General features: G+C 45.9%; 1 long non-coding RNA gene across 2 annotated transcripts in view; it reads right to left on the bottom strand.

Moving 5' to 3' along the window:
• The window catches only part of LOC129383556 (uncharacterized), a 61,289-nt gene extending 48,962 nt beyond the window's left edge, over nt 1-12,327 (bottom strand). Inside the window, exons 1-2 of one of the 2 annotated variants that reach the window (XR_011889816.1) lie at nt 12,126-12,327; nt 11,742-11,852 (exon numbers count right to left, since the gene is read on the bottom strand). This is a non-coding gene — a long non-coding RNA (uncharacterized lncRNA). The remainder of the gene's footprint in view (nt 1-11,741; nt 11,853-12,125) is intronic. The other variant, XR_011889815.1, reaches the window with a different exon arrangement.
• Nucleotides 12,328-13,163: the final 836 nt, after the last annotated feature.

Here is a 13,163-nt window from a genome sequence, read left to right as displayed (position 1 = left end):
ACAACGCAGAAAAAAAATGTTGCGACATGTTCTCGGTGTTCCTGAAGATCACCATCTGTGCCTTTGTTCTAAAAGTTGGAAATTAGGAAAATTACTCGCATGTATCCATACCGGTTGTGTCTGACATATAAAAAGGATGTATAAGAAAGCACAACCTTTCTCTCAGCTTTCGCTTCTTTGTCAAAGAAGAATCCTTTATTTGATGCAGGTAGTAGGGAAATTTGGAATGTAAAGACGTCTAGAGATACCTATGGATACCAAATGATGAAAAGAAAACTGCCAGAATTATTGAATTTTTGTCACAGCCAGCTGAAAATACACCAAAACAGCAACTAACATTGTCTTTTTCTGCCTTAGGTGTATTTCCCTGAACATTGTTCTGGTTTGTGTAATTTGGTATGCACATCATAGATTTCTGCACGTCATTCACGTGTTTCCTGAACTCTCTTTCTGTTTCTTTTTATTGTGAAAATTAGTGACGAATGTTCGTGATATACCACTATGGAGATGTTAACGAGCCGTTGTTGTGTGTATGGGTGTTTACATTTGTCTTCCAGCAGTGTCCTGCAAATATAAAGCCATTATTACAGTTGCATGTTCACACGTTTGGGAAAGTGCATAAGTCCCACAGAGATGCTTGTAGTGATAGGTATTTTTGTATAATCAAAAATGCGTTTTCATTTCTTGTCGGTAGCTGAAGTGTCTGCCTTTACGGAATGTGTTGTTCTTTCTTTGGGGGGGGGGGGGGGGGGGGCAGGAACTAGTCCAGCTGTCTGTTTCAGCTTTTCCCCCTTACCTGCCCCATCACGTTGATGGAAAAATAAGCCATTATAATATTAATACGTGTTGTTTCTTGAACTGTAGTAATTAAAAAAAAATGTAAAAATGTGGACAGCCTAATTTAAATATCACTTTCTGACATCACTACATCCTAATTTGTTATTCCAAGTTCAACATCCCTAATCAGATTTGGTGGAGTGGTTCCTTTGCAATACGATTACGGATTTCCCATGTATTTAAATAGCAGCACCAAAGCTAAAAACTGTCCCTTAAGTTGTAATTAGAATATATTTTCTGGTAGGATACGTTTGTAAAGCTGCTACCAAGCGGAGAAGAAAAAGGGCGAAGGCAGGGATGATTTTCAGGCTTGTGTCTTGTTGGCTAAAGATGACTAAATGCCTGCTTCTGGCATTCTATAACTGTTAGATTATCTAATTTAGAAAATGCTACCTCAGTGTGCACCGAAAAAATTGCAATACGTTATGTTTCTAGGTGCAATAAAACGTTGTGTTCTCTAATGATTCCTAATATACGGCTGGAATACTATGAAATCAGCGTGTTGATAAAATTACATAAACAGGCCTGTAGTGTGGCCTGATCCCGGTAACCAGAACCGGTAACGCACTCCCTCACCAGTGCAGGATTGGCCACCCTAGTGCAGTACTTGGCCACAACCTCCTATATGAATACAACAATCAAACCTCGGCCCTCAGTCCCCATCGGCTGCAAAGCAACTGACCATGGCGGGGGTCAGACCTGTGACGCAGCAGAGTGTGCTAAGGATACCTGGATCCGAACAGGCCGCAATCGGGATCGGAACCTGGCAATGTTTAAGGCTAGAACGTTATCTAGTGAGGCGAGAATAGCAGGGCTATTGGAGGAATTAGAGGGCAGTAAATGGGATATAATAGCACTCAGTGAATTTAGGACAAAAGAAGCGCATACAGTGCTAAAAAGCGGGCACGTCCTCTGCTACCGGGGCATAGCGGGGAGACGAGAACTAGGAGTCAGATTCCTGATTCATAAGGATATAGCTGATAAGATACAGGAATTCTATAGCAATAACGAGAGGGTGGCAGGTCTTGTAAAACTTAATAAGAGGTACGAATTGAAGGTCGTACAGGTCTACGCCCTTACATCCAGTCATGATGACCAGGTAGTCGAAAGGTTCTATGAAGACGTAAAATCCGCGATGGGTAAAGTCGAAACAAAATCCACTATACTGATGGGCGACCTCAATGCGAGGGTAGGCAAGAAGCAGGCTGGAGACAAGTCAGTGGGGCAATATGGCATAGGCACTAGGCATGGCAGGGGAGAGTTATCAGTAGAGTTTGCAGAACAGAATGATTTGCGGATGATGAATACCTTCTTCAGCAAGTGTGATAGCCGAAAGACGTCGAGGAGCCCGAATGGCGAGACTAGGAATGAAATAGACCTTATACTCTGCGCTAACCCTGACATCATACAAGATGTGGACGTGCACGGCAAGGTGCGCTGCAGTGACCACAGGATGGTAAGAACTCGAATTAGCCTAGACCTGAGGAGGGAACGGAAGAAACTGGTACAGAAGAAGCGGATCAATGAGTTAGCGGTAAGAGGGAAAATAGTGTAATTCCAGATCAAGCTACACAATAGGTATTCGGCTTTAACTCAGGAAGACAACCTTAGTGTTGAAGCAATGAACGACAGTCTTTTGGGCATCATTAAGGAGTGTGCAATAGGAGCCGGTGGTAACTCCGTTAGACAGCATACCAGTAAACTATCACAGGAGACGAAAGACCTGACCAAGAAACGCGAATTTGTGAAAGCCCCTAACCCTACATTTAAAATAGAACTGGCAGAACTTTCCAAGTTAATGACAAGCGGTAGACAGCTGCCATAAGGAAGTATGTGTATAGAATTGAACATTCTCTCAGGAACGGAGGAAGCCTAAAAGCACTGAAGAAGGAACTAGGAAAAGGCATGAATCAGATGTATGCGCTAAGAGACAAAGCCGGCAATATCATTACTCATATGGATGAGATAGTTCAAGTGGCTGAGGAGTTCTGTAGAGATTTATACAGTACCAGTGGCACCCGTGACTATAATGGAAGAGAGAATAGTTTAGAGGAATTTGAAATCCCACAAGTAACGCCAGAAGAAGTAAAGAAAGCCTTGGGAGCTATGCAAAGGGGAAAAGCAGCTGGGGAGGATCAGGTAACAGCAGATTTGTTGAAGGATCGTGGGCCGATTGTTCTAGAAACACTGGTCACCCTGTATACGCAATGCCTCATGACCTCGAGCGCACCGGACTCTTGGAAGAAAGCTAACATAATCCTAATCCATAATAAATAGGACGCCAAAGACTTGAAAAATTAGACCGATCAGCTTTCTGTCGGTTGCCTACAAGGTATTTGCTATGGCGATCGCAAATAGAATCAGGAACACCTTAGACTTCTGTCAACCAAAGGACCACGCAGGATTCAGCCAATGCTACTGAACAATAGACCATATTCACACTAACAATGAGGTGATAGAGAAATGTGCGGAATATAACCAACCCTTAAATATAGCTTTCATTGATTACGAGAAAGCGTTAGATTCAGTCGAAACCTCAGCAGTCATGGAGGCATTACGGAATCAGGATGTAGACGAGCCGTATATAAAAGTACTGAAAAATATCTATAGCGGCTCCACAGCCACCGTAGTCCTCCATAAAGAAGGCAACAAAATCCCAATAAAGAAAGGCGTCAGACAGGGAGATACGATCTATCAAATGCCATTCACAGCGTGTTTACAGGAGGTATTCAGAGACCTGGGTTGGGAAGAATTGGGGATAAGAGTTAATGAAGAATACCTTGGTAACTTGCGATTCGCTGATGGTATTGCCTTGCTTAGTAACTCAGGGGACCTGTTGCAATGCATACTGACTGACCTGGAGAGGCAAAGCAGAAGGATGGGTCTAAAATTATGCTATAAAAAACTAAAGTGATGTTTAACAGTCTCGGAAGAGCACAGCACTTTACAATAGGTAGCGAGGCACTGGAAGTGGTAAGGGAATACGTCTACTTAGGGCAGTTAGTGACCGCGGATCCGGATCATGTGAGTGAAATAATCAGAAGAATATGATTAGGCTGGGGTGCGTTTGGCAAGCATTCTCAGATCATGAACACCAGGTTGCCATTATCCCTCAGGAGAAAAGTGGGTGTGTCTTACCAGTACTCACGTACGGGGCAGAAAGCTGGTGGCTTAAGAAAATGGTTCTACTTAAATTGAGGAGGACGCAACAATCTATGGAAAGAAGAATGATGGGTGTAACGTTGACGGATAAGAAGAGACCAGATTGGGTGAGGGAACAAACGCGAGTTAATGACATCTTAGTTGAAATGAAGAAAACGATTTGGGCAGTACATGTAATGAGAAGGGAAGATAACCGATGGGCATTAAGGGTTACGGACTGTATTCAAAGGGAAGGGAAGCGTTGCAGGGGGCGGCGGAAAGTTAGGTGGGTGGATGTGGTTAAGAAGTTTGTAGGGACAACATGGTCACAATTAGTACATGACCGGGGTAGTTGGAGAACTATGGGAGAGGCCTTTGCTCTGCAGTGGGCGTAAGCAGGCTGATGCTGGTGCTACTGCTGATGATGATGAAAATCAATATTCACTAAATATAGAGAACCTCATAATTACCTGTGTGAATGCTGAGTTGGTGTTGTAGGGAAGCAATTTCTAATTTCTTTCGCTACGCTGGTGTTATCAGCATCTGCCTGTTGTACGGCTATCTATTCATGTGCTAATTTGAACTGAAACTTACACATTATCCAAAACATGCCACAATAATTTCTAGTTCGAAAAGATAAGGAACACGACTGTAGTACAACGAAAGGTGAAATGTGGCAAGTGCTAAAGGCAAGTTGCAATTCCGAAGTCCTTTGAATTATTATGAATCCCTCTATATTAATTTGTTTATTCGCGATTCAAGTAAGTTAGGCTTGAAGTTTGTGAGGAGAACACCATAATGCCATTAAGTAAATTCTTGAGCGTTCATCTGTTCATTGATCACTGATGTATCTATAGAGAATAAAAAATAGTGGTGTAGATATAAATATAACCCTCACTGACTGTGACGCCGTAACTAGTTGGCGTAAGCAATGGCTCATGACAATAAACGCTAACCAATGCACGTTTTTGTGGTTCTCACTGAATACTCTAACTTTATTGTTTATACTTGATTTATACGTGAGCTGCAGCGATCGCGGATGCATAATCCAGTGACCAACCATGTTGCTATGGCATTCTCTTGCCATATTCATGCTTGAGCATCATGACACGACGACGGCTGTGTGACGCAGACAACTAACGAAACTGGAATTACAAAGGCGGCATGACGACAATTAGATGAAGACAATTATATGCCCATTCCTGGACGTTCAGAAACGACGAAAGCGTGACAACTCCAAGATGAGGATGATTGCTTGAAGATGACTGTATGATGAAGATGGCGTGACTACGACGGCATGACGAGGATAGCGTGGTGACGAAGACAAGGCAACGGATGCATGATAGCGAATCTCTGATGATGACGCCATGACAGCGATGGCATGACATTGGTGGCATAATCACAGTTGAAGGACAACATCATAATTACGATAAAATCTCGATGACTTATTCACGTCGATAGCATGATGAAGGTAGTAGACGTCGTCGGCAGGACGACAATAAATCAGGACAACTGTGTGACAACGTGGCATAGCGAGTGTTGTATTACGATGTCAGAATGGCCGCGATAAAATAAACGCAACGACATCATGACCATCGTATGAAGGCGGATGCATCACGACGACTGTATGACTACAACAACGAAGGTAGCATGAATAAGTATGAGGACCAGCGGATGACAACGAGCGTATGACGGCAATGGCGTAACGCTGACTGTTTCAAGAGGCCTGTTTGACGATGATGAGGTGACAACGACGTCATGGCGTGTGGTAGGTCCCGAAGCACAAATGACAATGTTGTAATGACCACGACGGCATCACCACGGACACATGCCTCGAAAAACTATTACACAACTTGGCCCACTGGTTGGCGTCGAAAGCATGATGACGACGGTATGAAGAGAGCCAGGTAACGAAGCTTGAATGCCGACGAATAAACGACCATGACGGCATCACGACCATAGTTATGTACCTAGTAGCCAAAGCTGGTAGACCACTTCGGCCATTGTGTTGGCGAGAAAGCATGAACAAATACGATAGATAGGCTCAAATCACCAGAACTATGTAAAGAATGCTAATCACATTAAAAGGTGAGTACTGCATAGGTGCGTCATAAGGTCAGATTGGTGTTTTTTGCATGAGGAAACAATAGCGGCCTTTCAGAATTTCGGGAACTGCACGAGCTCAGTCCGGCCCGATGGCCGGGCTTGGGCCGGGCTTTGGGTGCTGTGGGCTCTAGTTGGGCCTGTGCCTCAGTCGGGCCCCGACATGCTACTTGCAACTTCGCAAAACTGAGCATTATAAAAACAGCAGCCCTATGCAAATTTTCGGTCATTGGTGTCTGTCGGTTTACGGGAAATTCGACGAAAGCTGGCCACGACACAGTAGCGATACGCTGCACAGATTAGTGTATATTAGCTGCGGTCTTTGGCGATGGACAAAACGGTACGTGATCAAGCGCACCCGCTGTGCCTCCTGGCTTTTAATGCAACCAGCATTTTTTGTCTATTTCAGGTACTTTTGTCCGTCCGTCCGTCCGTCCGTCCGTCCGTCTGTGCGTCTGTCCGTCTGTCTGTCCGTCTGTCCGTCTGTCCGTCTGTCCGCCTGCCCGTCTGTCTGTCTGTCTGTCTGTCTGTCTGTCTGTCTGTCTGTCTGTCTGTCTGTCTCTCTGTCTGTCTGTCTGTCTGTCTGTCTGTCGCGATGCCACCTAATTGTTTTCTACTCACTTAAGGCATTACCTATGTCCTCGGGGTCATGGTTATTCCATCAGCGTTATAGTCATGGTCATTCCGTGTTAGTCATGTTAGTCAGTCAGTCAAAAAAACTTGTGGAATAATTCGGACACCCTTGAGTGCGCAGAGGATGTGCTATGCGAAACTCCTGGGGCACTATACCGTAAAGCTATTGCAAGCTTGTCTACTACAATTCTGCAATCAGCCCTATGCGATTGGTAGAAAACTTTTTGGACCACCCCACTTCGCCTGTCTGCCACGCGACGTCACGAAAACCACGAAAGCTCCCCATCTAATATTACGTGTACACAATGATTATGCATAAATGCACCGAATAAAAGAAAAAAAATATTTCTGATCACGCGCCTTCGCGCCCTTAGCCCTCTGCTATTGGTTGAAAGGTTTCGGGTGCACCCCCATCGCGTGTCCGTCACGTGACGTCACAAAACCGCGAAAACTCACCGCGCCAGAGTGACTTGTAGGCTTTAAAGATGCATTATTATGCCGTACAAAAGTGTTTTTTAATAGCCGGAAATAGTTCTCTTCCGAAAGAAATAGAAGATGGGTTCCCGCCGATCGCTCAGGCACTGGCTATTAGCACCTACGAGAGAGCATGGATTTATTTGCGCATGATCAATTTTTTCGCACGGCCGTATAACGTTATCGTGCCTTTTCGGTGCGTATACGACATCGCTTCGCCAACTATTCTCTGCTGAGGATCCGTTTTAGCGGTATTCTTAACGTTCAGTTGCATGCCGCCACGATTTTCGAACAGCCGCCGCAAGCTAAGGGAAAGCGGACTAATCGCAGACGCCGCCACCCCCCTCTCCTCATCCCGTTATCTATTTTCACTGCACTTTCTCGGGCCTATCGAAATCCACTCCACTCGAGCATGCTTCTCGCCTGTTGTTTCCCGATCAGATAAGAAAAAACCACTGAATGTAGGCAATTGTATTCGCTTCGAAAGCAAACAAAACTGACGTTCTATAAACGAGGAGAGCGTTTGAGTGGGATGTTCAGACAACGCTGCGGGTCACCGCCCGACGCTTGCGTTGGCAGTTACGCAAGGTTGACCTCAGTAGATAGGAATAAAAGCATATGAGAATAGTTTTACGTTATAGGGCCCCTGCTTTGATAGAATGCGCATGTACTCCGTCAAAGACTCGAGCATTACCACTCTTCCTCTGCTGTTGGGTCCTTAGTGGTGCCGGGCCGGCGCTTCTACCACCGGGGGTCATGCTACGTGCTGCTCTAAGACGATGATGTAGACCCTTGGACTTAGTGAGATGCACCCATAAGGGTTAACTGCTTATCTGATGACGGCGACGTGCCTTGCTTGATGTTGGCTGGCTTACATGTTGGCCACCGCTTGCTTCCTTTGTACTTACACTCTGTAAATAGTTCACCTACTTCGCTTTCACGTAACACTATAATTGCTTAATGGCGGTTCTTCTCGAAACATTTGCAGTCACAGCATTTTTTTTTCATTTTCTTGCATGTAATGGCCGGGAAAGGCCCCATTGCTAGAAGTTGCTGTATAAAACAACGTCGTTATAGTTAGTAGGATCACAATAGTTGTAAACGCACACTTCAAAATGTACATGCGGTGTAACTCCGCTCAATAAACGCTATTCTAACTGACAAAAACACGTCAGCATGTGAAATATCGTTACCGAGCTGTGTAAGGAAGAAGAATGACACTGGAAAGTTTTATCGCCCTCGCATGTCGTGGAGCCAGAAGAAGTTCGGCACGCTAGAAAGTGCTGTCGCCATAGTGTGTCACGCGGCCAGTTCACCAATCTAGCTGAGCTATCGTTGTTGACGCTATGTTTCTGGCTTCCGCTTGACGAGCCCAATAAATCTCGTGACATTTGGTGGAGGTGCCCGGGTATGTCCTGAAGCCTTTAACTTCGAAGCCGGACTCAGCCATTCATTCCCGTTATGGCCGAAGACGCGTCACCGCATCCAACGGCCATAATGCCTGTCGTGGCCTGCTCGGGTGCATTGCATCAGCGCAACCCTGCCATTGTAAGTGGGATCGGAGATCACGACGTTGAGGACTAGCTCCTCTTCTATAAAAAGGTGTGCAACCACAAGTGGGACGATGCGACGAAACTGAAGAACGCCAAATTCTATCTGAGCGACGTTGCAAAATTGTGGTACTGCAACCACGAACCTGACTTATCGACTTGGGTGGCATTCAAGACTAACTTCACATTAATGTTTGGGTGGCCTGCAGTCCGCAAGCTTCGCGCCGTGTAGCAGTTGCAAGAACGAGCGCAGCAGAGCGGTGAGATATTCACTAGTTACATCGATGATGTCATGGATCTCTGCAAGCCTGTCGATGCGACAATGTCACAAAGCGAAAAGATCATTCATATTTTAAAGGGGGTTGACGACGATGCCTGTCAGATGCAGTTGGTAACGAACCCCAGCACTATGTCTGAAGAAGTGACCCTCAACCAGAGCTATGATGAGTTGCGCATGCAGTGGGTCGCCACGTGCAATTTTTTCGTAGGCTGTCTCTGGCTCGACGGTTGCCACTGATGACTCTTCGCTGATGGTGTATATTGAACAGTTTGTTCGTGAAGAGGTGGCCCACCAACTTTCATTGGTGCCTCTGACACAAGACACGCCCTCCTCTCCGTGGACGCCCAGGCTGCACCACGTCATCGAGAATCAAGTGGCTAAGTGCATTCCCCAAGCCTTTCACAACACTCCTGTTGCTGCGTCACTCAGCTATGCGCAGGTCGCCCGCTTTTTCGCAACGCCGACCCATATCTCGTTCCATGCACCAACGCTTACATCACCGTCTCTCGTCCAGTTAGTGCCAAAATATCCCCGCGTGCAAAACCCATGACGCACAGTAGACAACCGGCCGATTTGTTACTCACGCGGAATTGCCGGCCACGTGTCGCGTTTCTGTCGGGGCCGGGTGCTCAGCGCGGACATCACCGTCTCTCGTCCAGTTTGTGCCACAGTATCCCCACCTGCATAACCCATGGCGCACAACAGACAACCGGCCGATTTGTTACTCCTGCGGAATCGCTGTCCACGTGGCACGTTTCTGCAGGCGCTGGATGCCACCTGCTGCTCGCTTCTGGCAACAGACTTTCAACTACCCGTCAAGAGAATTCAACACCTTGCTTCACCGGATCCGGCTTTCGATTCTATGAGCTGTTATATTTCAATGCGGCGATGAGCATTACTTGAGTGTTTCAAAACAGGCAAACTCCATTCATCTGCACCTATCCGGAAGTCAAGGCAGTCCTATCGCCAATTGTTGGCAGGTGAACAAAAGAGCTCACTTTGAGGCGACCACAACTGCCGTCCTCCGTGGAGGCGGCGTTTACCACGAAGACCTCTCTACCTGAACCTGACCCTGACAATCTGAACTAATTGATGAAAGGGGCCAACGTTGAAGGCCCCTTTCATCGTGAGAATAGCATCGACTTGGGTTTCCCAGATAACCACACAGTTGCACCATATGCGGGGGCAAAGGTACAACATAGGAGGTGGTCCGGCGGAACAGTGCGACATCATGGGGGCGGGGATATTGTGACTGATTCAACAATTGTGATTGGCGGAGATACAGTCATCAGATTCCCTAGTCTAGTATCCTAGGGAAGACGATCTGTTTTAAAAAGCGGACACTTTTGGTGCAGAGGTGGGCTGACGTGTTCTGATGTATGCTCCTACATGGAGTAGGCTTCCTAAACTAGAGCCAGTGTAAGTAATGTAGAATAAACACTTTTTTTTTGTTCACTCCTAGCACTGGACGTAGTCGTGACTGGTCATTGGGCTCGCTGGATTCCTGACCGAAGCGCCACCTCGAGCAGCAACAGAGCACATCGAACGAATCCGCTTTCGCGAGTCGTAGATCGCCCTCCCCCCACTGCCGCTCCATTTCGCCCATGAGGTGTCGGCCTAGTACTCGTCCACAGGAATACTAGTCACGGCATTTCGGGAGGCGAGAACTTCGTGCCCTGCGAAATCTTCAAGGCCTCAGATTTCCCCTTGTAACATGATTGATGGGATCCTGGAAGGAGTACAGGCACTAGTACTTGTAAATAAGGGAGCCGCCATTTCATTCCTTCATGCGTTCGCAGCCCGATTCGTCATTAAAGAGTACCTTTATCTTATTGAATTTTTCGATCTCCCCTCTTGTTCTCACGACATGATCTCGGGATTGAATTTTCTTTCAAGACATCATGCCGTCATTGACTACGTCCCTGCCGAGGTTGCGCTTCTTCCTCTTTGTGACACGCTATATGAAGAGCTGCAGCCTCCGGCCAAATTTGTTGTCACAGAAGACATCGACATGCCTCCGTGGTTGTCTGTGATCGTCCAATTGTCGTGCGACTACAATGATTCGAAGCAAAACTATCGATCAAATTCTAAGATTTCTATGGGTGCGGTAACGGAAGAGCTGTATGACAAACTTAAAAACACTGCCTCCATATGGCTCATGCATTTGAAACATTCCCCACGCGCAATACTTTTGAGCACTTGTTAAGGAATTCTTTACAAATGCTAATTCATCCATGCACATGAAACTTTTTGAACATTAAAGTTAACATTTCTTCCCCCTCCCTTATTACTAAATTTGATCTTGGAGACCATCATAGCAATCCGGGAGAGTGGGTTAAAGTCTGTGCTACTTGTAAAATGCACTTATGATTTATACTAGTGCTTCCACACGTACTTTATTGCAAATGTCGATATTTAGTCCACACACTTCGAACTTTACATACTTATACATGCATACCTTTACATTTACATACGTTTACATGCATGAGCCATTATTTTTAATAAATTGCACAAACTACTTTGCTTATTTCACCGCGGTAACTGGAAAAACCTATTATATATGTGTGCCTCATCGGAAGCTTGAAAGTAGGAAGAAAGCAAGTATTAAGTAATTATTTGCAACGCAAGAGTTACACAAAAATAGAAAAAACAGTGGTAATATAGTATTTTGCCAAGTGAACTCATGAAGACTGTATGAGTGCAGCAAGAAAGGTGCCACTCACCGTCGTCTTACAGTGCCGAGATCTCGGCATACGTGCAACCTCCACGTAAAAACACCACCGTCAGCTTGGGCTCCTCTGAGCTCGACGAATGCAGTGAGCTCACTGATCCACCTGCGTGGGATGCAAGCGCAATGAGGTAATTAGCAGACCATGCCGGGGAAGCTGCCCAATTAATGCGGTCATAGAAGTCTCCCTGCACATGTCTCACATTGCAGTTGCTCTTGATCCGCAACGTTTTCTCCGGAATAGCTAGTCCATATTTCAGAACTACAACATGGGGACATAAGGCTAGGTCGAATCGTGTATTACTTGTGGACCTTTGTGCTTCCAGTATGCGACATACTATGCTTTCACAAGTTCAGATGATGCATTGTGTCCGCTCACCGAAGAAATGTGTTGCTCCATTCTTTAGGTGGTTAACAGGATCAGATCTATAACACCTTCCATGTAATAATTACACCACATCTTGCAACATAAAAGCTACGACACTTGCAGTACATTCGGCTGCCCCCTACTGCACTCCGACTCGGATTGCGGAGCACACTCTTCATCATTCAGAGAAAGTGTAAACAAGCCCAACGTGCAGCTGCTCGCATAGAGCAATCGGAGGCCAGAGAAATAAACATGTCAGCACGTCTTCTGTTGTAAACAAACAAGGGCGCTGCTGCCGAGGCATGCAACTGCGGCTGACGTCACGTCAACAACAGCAGCTGCAGGAGCCACGTAAAGGGAACTCCGCCAGATCTTTGTCGCGCTTCCAGGTTGAAACCGAGAGCACCTCCGAACGCTTTGAGCTTTAGCGTGGCACTCTCAAACAACTAGGCGCATGTAGTGCGCGCTGTACAAATACTATGGCGCGCTTGAAAATGACCAGCCAGATGTACCATAAGTGTGACGTAGAGTACACGAAGCATATATCTATTGTTCATATGTGACGCGCTATTTTCCGACCGTACATGTGAGCCATGAGAGAGCCCTCCGTAGTGTTACGTGAAGAATGGAGTACAGACATACATACAACTGATGAGCATGTGCCCCGTTGCTCAGAAGAATAGCGTCGCTTGTAAAAAGAAGCATGCGACATGCTTTGTCACGTGCATAACAGAATGCTCTACTATGCTTGATATGTTATATTAGACGTACCAGGAGGTACATCAGTACAAAAATAAAGGGAGCGCAAGGCTACAGGTGCGGACACTACCAAACACACAGCATCTCAAAAGCACTTTAAATGATGGCGTTGAACACAGACCTTTGGAAGGACATGTGTAGTGGGAAAATATGGGGTGGAATAAAATCTAGTTGACATATAAGATGCGCACAAAAAAAAGCGGACAATTGCGTGAGTGCTCCTTCTGTGTCAGAACCATGGAAAAGTAGATTGTGTGATGCATCGTGAGAGAAGTCTTGGGTTCATATTGC

Source organism: Dermacentor andersoni, chromosome 8, assembly GCF_023375885.2.
Source record: "Dermacentor andersoni chromosome 8, qqDerAnde1_hic_scaffold, whole genome shotgun sequence".
Classification (NCBI taxonomy): Eukaryota; Metazoa; Arthropoda; class Arachnida; order Ixodida; family Ixodidae; genus Dermacentor; species Dermacentor andersoni.
The sequence above is the reverse complement of the archived record's forward strand: the minus strand, read 5'-3'. Positions and strand labels throughout refer to the sequence as shown.